At 58.3% G+C, this 7059-nt stretch overlaps 1 long non-coding RNA gene across 1 annotated transcript; it reads left to right on the top strand.

Annotated features, from left to right (window-relative positions):
• Positions 1-3908: 3908 nt before the first annotated feature.
• LOC140681186 (uncharacterized) lies at positions 3909-7048 on the top strand. Its single transcript, XR_012052419.1, has 3 exons — positions 3909-4318; positions 5450-5534; positions 6950-7048. It is a non-coding gene; the product is annotated as an uncharacterized lncRNA (long non-coding RNA).
• Positions 7049-7059: the final 11 nt, after the last annotated feature.

Below are 7059 nucleotides of genomic sequence, written 5' to 3'. Positions count from 1 at the left end.
AACTGGGATGGACTGGGATGAACTGGGATGGACTGGGATGGACTGGGATGGACTGGGATGGACTGGGATGGAACTGGGATGGACTGGGATGAACTGGGGTTAACTGGGATAAACTGGGATGAACTGGGAGGGAACTGGGAGGGACTGGGATGAACAGGGATGGACTGGGCTGGAACTGGGATAAACTGGGATGGAACTGGGAAGGAACTCGGAGGGACTGGGATGGAACTGGGAGGGAACTGGGATGGAACTGGGGTTAACTGGGATGAACTGGGATGAACTGGGATGGAACTGGGATGGAACTGGGAGGGACTGGGATGAACTGGGGTTAACTGGGATGTAACTGGGATAAACTGGGATGGACTGGGATGAACTGGGATGAACTGGGAGGGACTGGGAGGGACTGGGAGGGACTGGGAGGAACTGGGATGGACTGGGATGGACTGGGGTTAACTGGGATGAACTGGGATGGACTGGGATGGAACTGGGAGGGAACTGGAGTTAACTGGGAGGGAACTGGGATAAACTGGGGCAGGGTTCAGCCCCAGTGTCGTAACTGGGATGTAACTGGGAGGGAACTGGGTGTAACTGGGTGTTACTGGGATGAACTGGGAGGGAACTGGGAGAGCCCCGACATTCCTGGGGCAGAGTGCCCCAACTGGTCAGACTGGGAGAAACTGGGACAGACTGGGAGGGGACTGGGAGGGAACTGGGAGGGAACTGGGACAAACTGGGAAGGAACTGGGAGGGAACTGGGACAAACTGGGAGGGAACTGGGAGGGAACTGGGACAAACTGGGAGGGGACTGGGAGGGAACTGGGACAAACTGGGAGGGGACTGGGAGGGAACTGGGACAGAGTGGGTGGAACTGGGAGGGGACTGGGATAAACTGGGATTTACTGGGAGCACCGGGAGCCCAAACTGGGACTTACTGGGAGCACTGGGAGCTGTTACTGGGAGCACTGGGAGCAGCAGCGCCGAGGGACCCTCCAGGACCCCCCCAGGACCGGAACCCCCCCAGGGACCCCCGAAATCCCCCCGGGACCCCAAAATCCCCCCCGGGACCCCCAAAATCCCCCCGGGACCCCAAAATCCCCCCCGGGACCCCAAAATCCCCCCCGGGACCCCAAAATCCCCCCCGGGACCCCCAAAATCCCCCCTGGGACCCCAAAATCCCCCCGGGACCCCAAAAATCCCCCCCCGGGACCCCCAAAATCCCCCCGGGGGACCCCAAAACCCTCAGGGACCCCCCCCAAAATCCCTTAAAAACCCCTGAGACCCCCCAAAAACCCCCCCGGGACCCCAAAAATCCCCTAAAACCCCCCAAAACCCCCCCGGGACCCCCAAGAATCCCCTAAAACCCCCAAAATCCATCAGGGACCCCCCAAAAATCCCCCCAGGACCCCCAAAAACTGCTCTGGGACCCCCCAAAAATCCACCGGAGACCCCAAAACCCCCCAAAACCCCTCAGGGACTCCCCAAAACCCCCCAAAACCCCCAAAAATTCCCCCCGGGACCCCAAATCCCTTCAAGACTCCCCCCAAAATATTCAGGGACCCCCTGAGTGACCCTGAGTGACCCTGAGTGACCCTGAGTGACCCCTGAGTGACCCCTGAGTGACCCCTGAGTGACCCCTGAGTGACCCCTGAGTGACCCCTGAGTGACCTTTGAGTGACCCTTAGTGACCCCTGAGTGACCCTGAGTGACCCCTGAGTGACCCTGAGTGACCCCTGAGTGACCCCCGAGTGACCCTGAGTGACCCCTGAGTGACCCCTGAGTGACCCCCGAGTGACCCTGAGTGACCCTGAGTGACCCTGAGTGACCGCTGAGTGACCCCTGAGTGACCCCTGGTTAACCCCTGAGTGACCCTGAGTGACCATTGAGTGACCCCTGAGTGACCCTGAGTGACCCCTGAGTGACCCCTGGGTGACCCTGAGTGACCCTGAGTGACCCTGAGTGACCCCTGGGTGACCCTGAGTGACCCTGAGTGACCCTGAGTGACCCCTGGGTGACCCTGAGTGAGCCTGAGTGACCCCTGAGTGACCCCTGAGTGACCCCTGGTTAACCCCTCAGTGACCAGTGAGTGACCCCTGGTTGACCCCTGACCCGGTGTGACCCCTGACCCCTGTGTGACCCCTGCCCCGGTGTGACCCTGGCGGGTGGGGGAGGGGCGCGGTACCGGGTGGGCGTGGCCACGGGCGCGGGGTGGGGGAGGGGCACCCTGGGGGGGGTGGGGGTGACCCTGAGGGGCACCGGGGGGGAGGGGCCGCGCTGGGAGCTGGGGGGGCCCCGGGGGGGGCTGCGGCCCGGAGAGGTGAGAGCAAACTGGTTATACTGGTTTATACTGGTTTATACTGGGAATGGGACTGGGAGAGGTGAGAGCAAACTGGTTATACTGGTTTATACTGGTTTATACTGGTTTATACTGGGAATGGGACTGGGAGAGGTGAGAGCAAACTGGTTATACTGGTTTATACTGGTTTATACTGGGAATGGGACTGGGGGGGGCTGCGGCCCGGAGAGGTGAGAGCAAACTGGTTATACTGGTTTATACTGGTTTATACTGGGAATGGGACTGGGGGGGGCTGCGGCCCGGAGAGGTGAGAGCCAAACTGGTTATACTGGTTTATACTGGTTTATACTGGGAATGGGACTGGGAGAGGTGAGAGCAAACTGGTTATACTGGTTTATACTGGTTTATACTGGTTTATACTGGGAATGGGACTGGGGGGGCTGCGGCCCGGAGAGGTGAGAGCCAAACTGGTTATACTGGTTTATACTGGTTTATACTGGGAATGGGACTGGGGGGGGCTGCGGCCCGGAGAGGTGAGAGCAAACTGGTTATACTGGTTTATACTGGTTTATACTGGGAATGGGACTGGGGGGGGCTGCGGGCCGGAGAGGTGAGAGCAAACTGGTTATACTGGTTTATACTGGGATGGACTGGGGGGGGCTGCGGGCTGGAGAGTGAGAGCCAAACTGGTTATACTGGTTTATACTGGGAGGGACTGGGAATGGGACTGGGGGCCGGAGAGGTGAGAGCCAACTGGTTATACTGGTTTATACTGGGAGGGGTTTGGGTTATACTGGGATATACTGGGATGGACTGGGAGGGACTGGGAGGGGATTGGGGGAGACTGGGATGGACTGGGAGGGAACTGGGAGGGACTGGGGGGGACTGGGACCAAACTGGGAGGGAACTGGGAGGGGATTGGGGCATTACTGGTTTGTACTGGGATGGACTGGGGGGGACTGGGAGGGACTGGGATATACTGGGATGAACTGGGATGAACTGGGGTTAACTGGGATGGACTGGGATTGACTGGGATGTACTGGGATGGAACTGGGGTTAACTGGGATGGAACTGGGATGGAACTGGGGCAGGGTTCAGCCCCAGTGTCGCAACTGGGTGTAACTGGGACGAACTGGGATGAACTGGGAGGGAACTGGGAGAGCCCCGACATTTCTGGGGCAGAGTGCCCCGACCGGCCGGACTGGGACAAACTGGGACAGACTGGGAGGGACTGGGAGGGACTGGGAGTTACTGGGAGGGAACTGGGAGGGAACTGGGAGGGAACTGGGATGGAACTGGGGTTAACTGGGACAAACTGGGATGAACTGGGAGTAACTGAGATGGACTGGGAGGAACTGGGGCAAACTGGGACAAACTGGGAGGGAACTGGGAGGGGATTGGGGGGGGACTGGGAGGGGACTGGGGGATACTGGTTTATACTGGGAGGGACTGGGAGTGACAAACTGGGAGCACTGGGATGGCACTGGGAGGGAACTGGGAGAGACACAGGAGGTGACACAGGTAACACAGGTGACACAGGTGGCACAGGTGACACAGGTGACACAGGGAGGTCACACAGGAGGTGACACAGGTGACACAGGTGACCCCCAGGTGACCCAGCTGTCCCTGTCCCCAGACCGTGTGGCAGGAGGTGACGTCCCCGCGCCCTTTGGGGACTGACAGAGGTGACACAGGTGACTCAGGTGACACAGGTGACACAGAGGTGACCCCGCTGTCCCTGTCCCCAGACCGTGTGGCAGGAGGTGACGTCCCCGCGCCCTTTGGGGACACTCCTGTCCCTCCGCCTGCACAAAGAGCCGCTGCTGCCCCTCGTCCCCGACCGCTGGTTCTGCGCCAGTGTCACCGTCACCGGGCCACTGCCACCCCCCCCCGGTGACACCCACGGGGACACCCATGGTGGCACCCATGGGGACGTGTCCCCCGAGCTCGGGGACGTCCCCACGGCCGTGTTCCCGTGCCAGCGCTGGCTGGAGAGCGGCGAGGTGGAGCTGAGGGAGGGGACAGGTACGGCTGGGGACATTGGGGACATTGGGGACATTGGGGACATTGGGGACATTGGGGACATTGGGGACATTGGGGACATTGGGGACATCATTGGGGACATTGGGGGGTTGGGGACATTGGGGACATTGGGGACATTGGGGGGATTGGGGGGGTTGGGGACATTGGGGGGACATTGGGGACATTGGGGACATTGAGGGGACATTGGGGACATTGGGGGGATTGGGGACACTGAGGGGACATTGGGGACATCGGGGACATTGGGGGGTTGGGGACATTGGGGACATTGGGGACATTGGGGGGATTGGGGACATTGGGGACATTGGGGACATTGGGGACATTGGGGAACATTGGGGACATTGGGGGGATTGGGGACATTGGGGACATTGGGGGGACATTGGGGACATTGGGGACATTGGGGACATTGAGGACATTGGGGACAGTGGGGACATTGGGGACATTGGGGACATTGGGGACATTGGGGGGGTTGGGGACATTGGGGACATTGGGGACATTGGGGAACATTGGGGACATTGGGGGGACATTGGGGACATTGGGGACATTGGGGGGGTTGGGGACATTGGGGACATTGGGGACATTGGGGACATTGGGGACATTGGGGACATTGGGGACATTGGGGACATTGGGGGGACATTGGGGACATTGGGGACATTGAGGACATTGGGGACATTGGGGACATTGGGGACAGTGAGGGGATTGGGGACATTGGGGACATTGGGGACATTGGGGACATTGGGGACATTGGGGACATTGGGGACGTTGGGGGGACATTGGGGACATTGGGGACAATGGGGACATTGGGGGATTTGGGGACATTGGACATGTTGGGGACATTGGGGACATTGGGGACACCGGGGACATTGGGGACAGTGGGGACATTGGGGACATTGGGGGGGTTGGGGACATTGGGGACATTGGGGACAGTGGGGACAGTGGGGACATTGGGGACAGTGGGGACATTGGGGGGACATTGGGGACATTGGGTCCGCACCGTGTCCTTGATGTCCCCAATGTCCCCAATGTCCCCAATGATGTCCCCAATGTCCCCAATGTCCCCACTGTCCCCAATGTCCCCAATGTCCCCAATGTCCCCAATGTCCCCAATGTCCCCAGCCCGCACCCCCCGTGACGCCGCGCGGGTTCCGGAGCTGCTGCAGCAGCGCCGAGAGGAGCGGAGAGAGCGGCGGGAGAACTTCCAGTGAGAACTGGGATGGACTGGGAGGGACTGGGAGGGAACTGGGATGGACTGGGAGGGACTGGGAGGGACTGGGAGGGACTGGGAGGGAACTGGGAGGGACTGGGAGGGACTGGGAGGGACTGGGGGGACTGGGAGGGACTGGGAGGGACTGGGGAGCGCTGAGAAGTCGCTGGTGGTGGCCACTGGTGGTCACTGGTGGTCACTAATGGTCATTAATGGTCACTAATGGTCATTGTTGGTCATTAATGGTCACTGCTGGTCATTAATGGTCACTAATGGTCACTAATGGTCACTAATGGTCACTAATGGTCATTAATGGTCACCAGTGGTCATTAATTGTCACTAATGGTCATTAATGGTCATTAATGGTCACTAATGGTCACTAATGGTCACTAATGGTCATTAATGGTCACTAATGGTCACTAATGGTCATTAATGGTCACTAATGGTCATTAATGGTCATTAATGGTCACCACCGGTCACTGCTGGTCACTAATGGTCATTAATGGTCACTAATGGTCACCACTGGTCACCAGTGGTCACTGCTGGTCATTAATGGTCACTAATGGTCACCAATGGTCATTAATGGTCACTAATGGTCACTAATGGTCACTAATGGTCACTAATGCTCATTAATGGTCACTAATGGTCACTAATGGTCACTAATGGTCACTAATGGTCATTAATGGTCACCAGTGGTCACTCGTGTCCGTGTGTCCAGGTGGTCACCAGTGGTCACTGCTGGTCACTAATGGTCACTGTTGGTCACTAATGGTCACTAATGGTCTCTAATGGTCATTAATGGTCACTAATGGTCATTAATGGTCACCGCTGGTCACCAGTGGTCACCCGTGTCCGTGTGTCCAGGTGGTCACCAATGGTCTCTGCTGGTCATTAATGGTCACTAATGGTCACTACTGGTCATTAATGGTCACTAATGGTCACCGATGGTCATTAATGGTCACTAATGGTCACTAATGGTCACCGATGGTCATTAATGGTCATTAATGGTCACTGCTGGTCACTAATGGTCACTGCTGGTCACCGGTGGTCACCGGAGGTCACTCGTGTCCCTCTGTCCAGGTGGTCACCAGTGGTCTCTGCTGGTCACTACTGGTCATTAATGGTCATTAATGGTCACCAGTGGTCACTAATGGTCACTGCTGGTCATTAATGGTCATTAATGGTCACTAATGGTCACTAATGGTCATTAATGGTCACTGGTGGTCACCCGTGTCTGTGTGTCCAGGTGGTCACCAGTGGTCACTGCTGGTCACTAATGGTCATTAATGGTCACTGCTGGTCATTAATGGTCACTAATGGTCACTGCTGGTCACTAATGGTCACTAATGGTCACTGCTGGTCACTAATGGTCACCGCTGGTCACTGGTGGTCACCCGTGTCCCCGTGTCCAGGTGGGCTCCCTACGCCCCGGGGTGGCCGTGGTGCCTCCGGGCGCTGCCCCCGACCCTGTGCCCCTGGCCGGCCCCTCCCCCGCCGGACACGCCCCGTACGGTGACATCAC

The sequence above is a fragment of the Taeniopygia guttata genome, chromosome 32, assembly GCF_048771995.1.
Source record: "Taeniopygia guttata chromosome 32, bTaeGut7.mat, whole genome shotgun sequence".
In the NCBI taxonomy this organism is placed as follows: Eukaryota; Metazoa; Chordata; class Aves; order Passeriformes; family Estrildidae; genus Taeniopygia; species Taeniopygia guttata.
The sequence above is the reverse complement of the archived record's forward strand: the minus strand, read 5'-3'. Positions and strand labels throughout refer to the sequence as shown.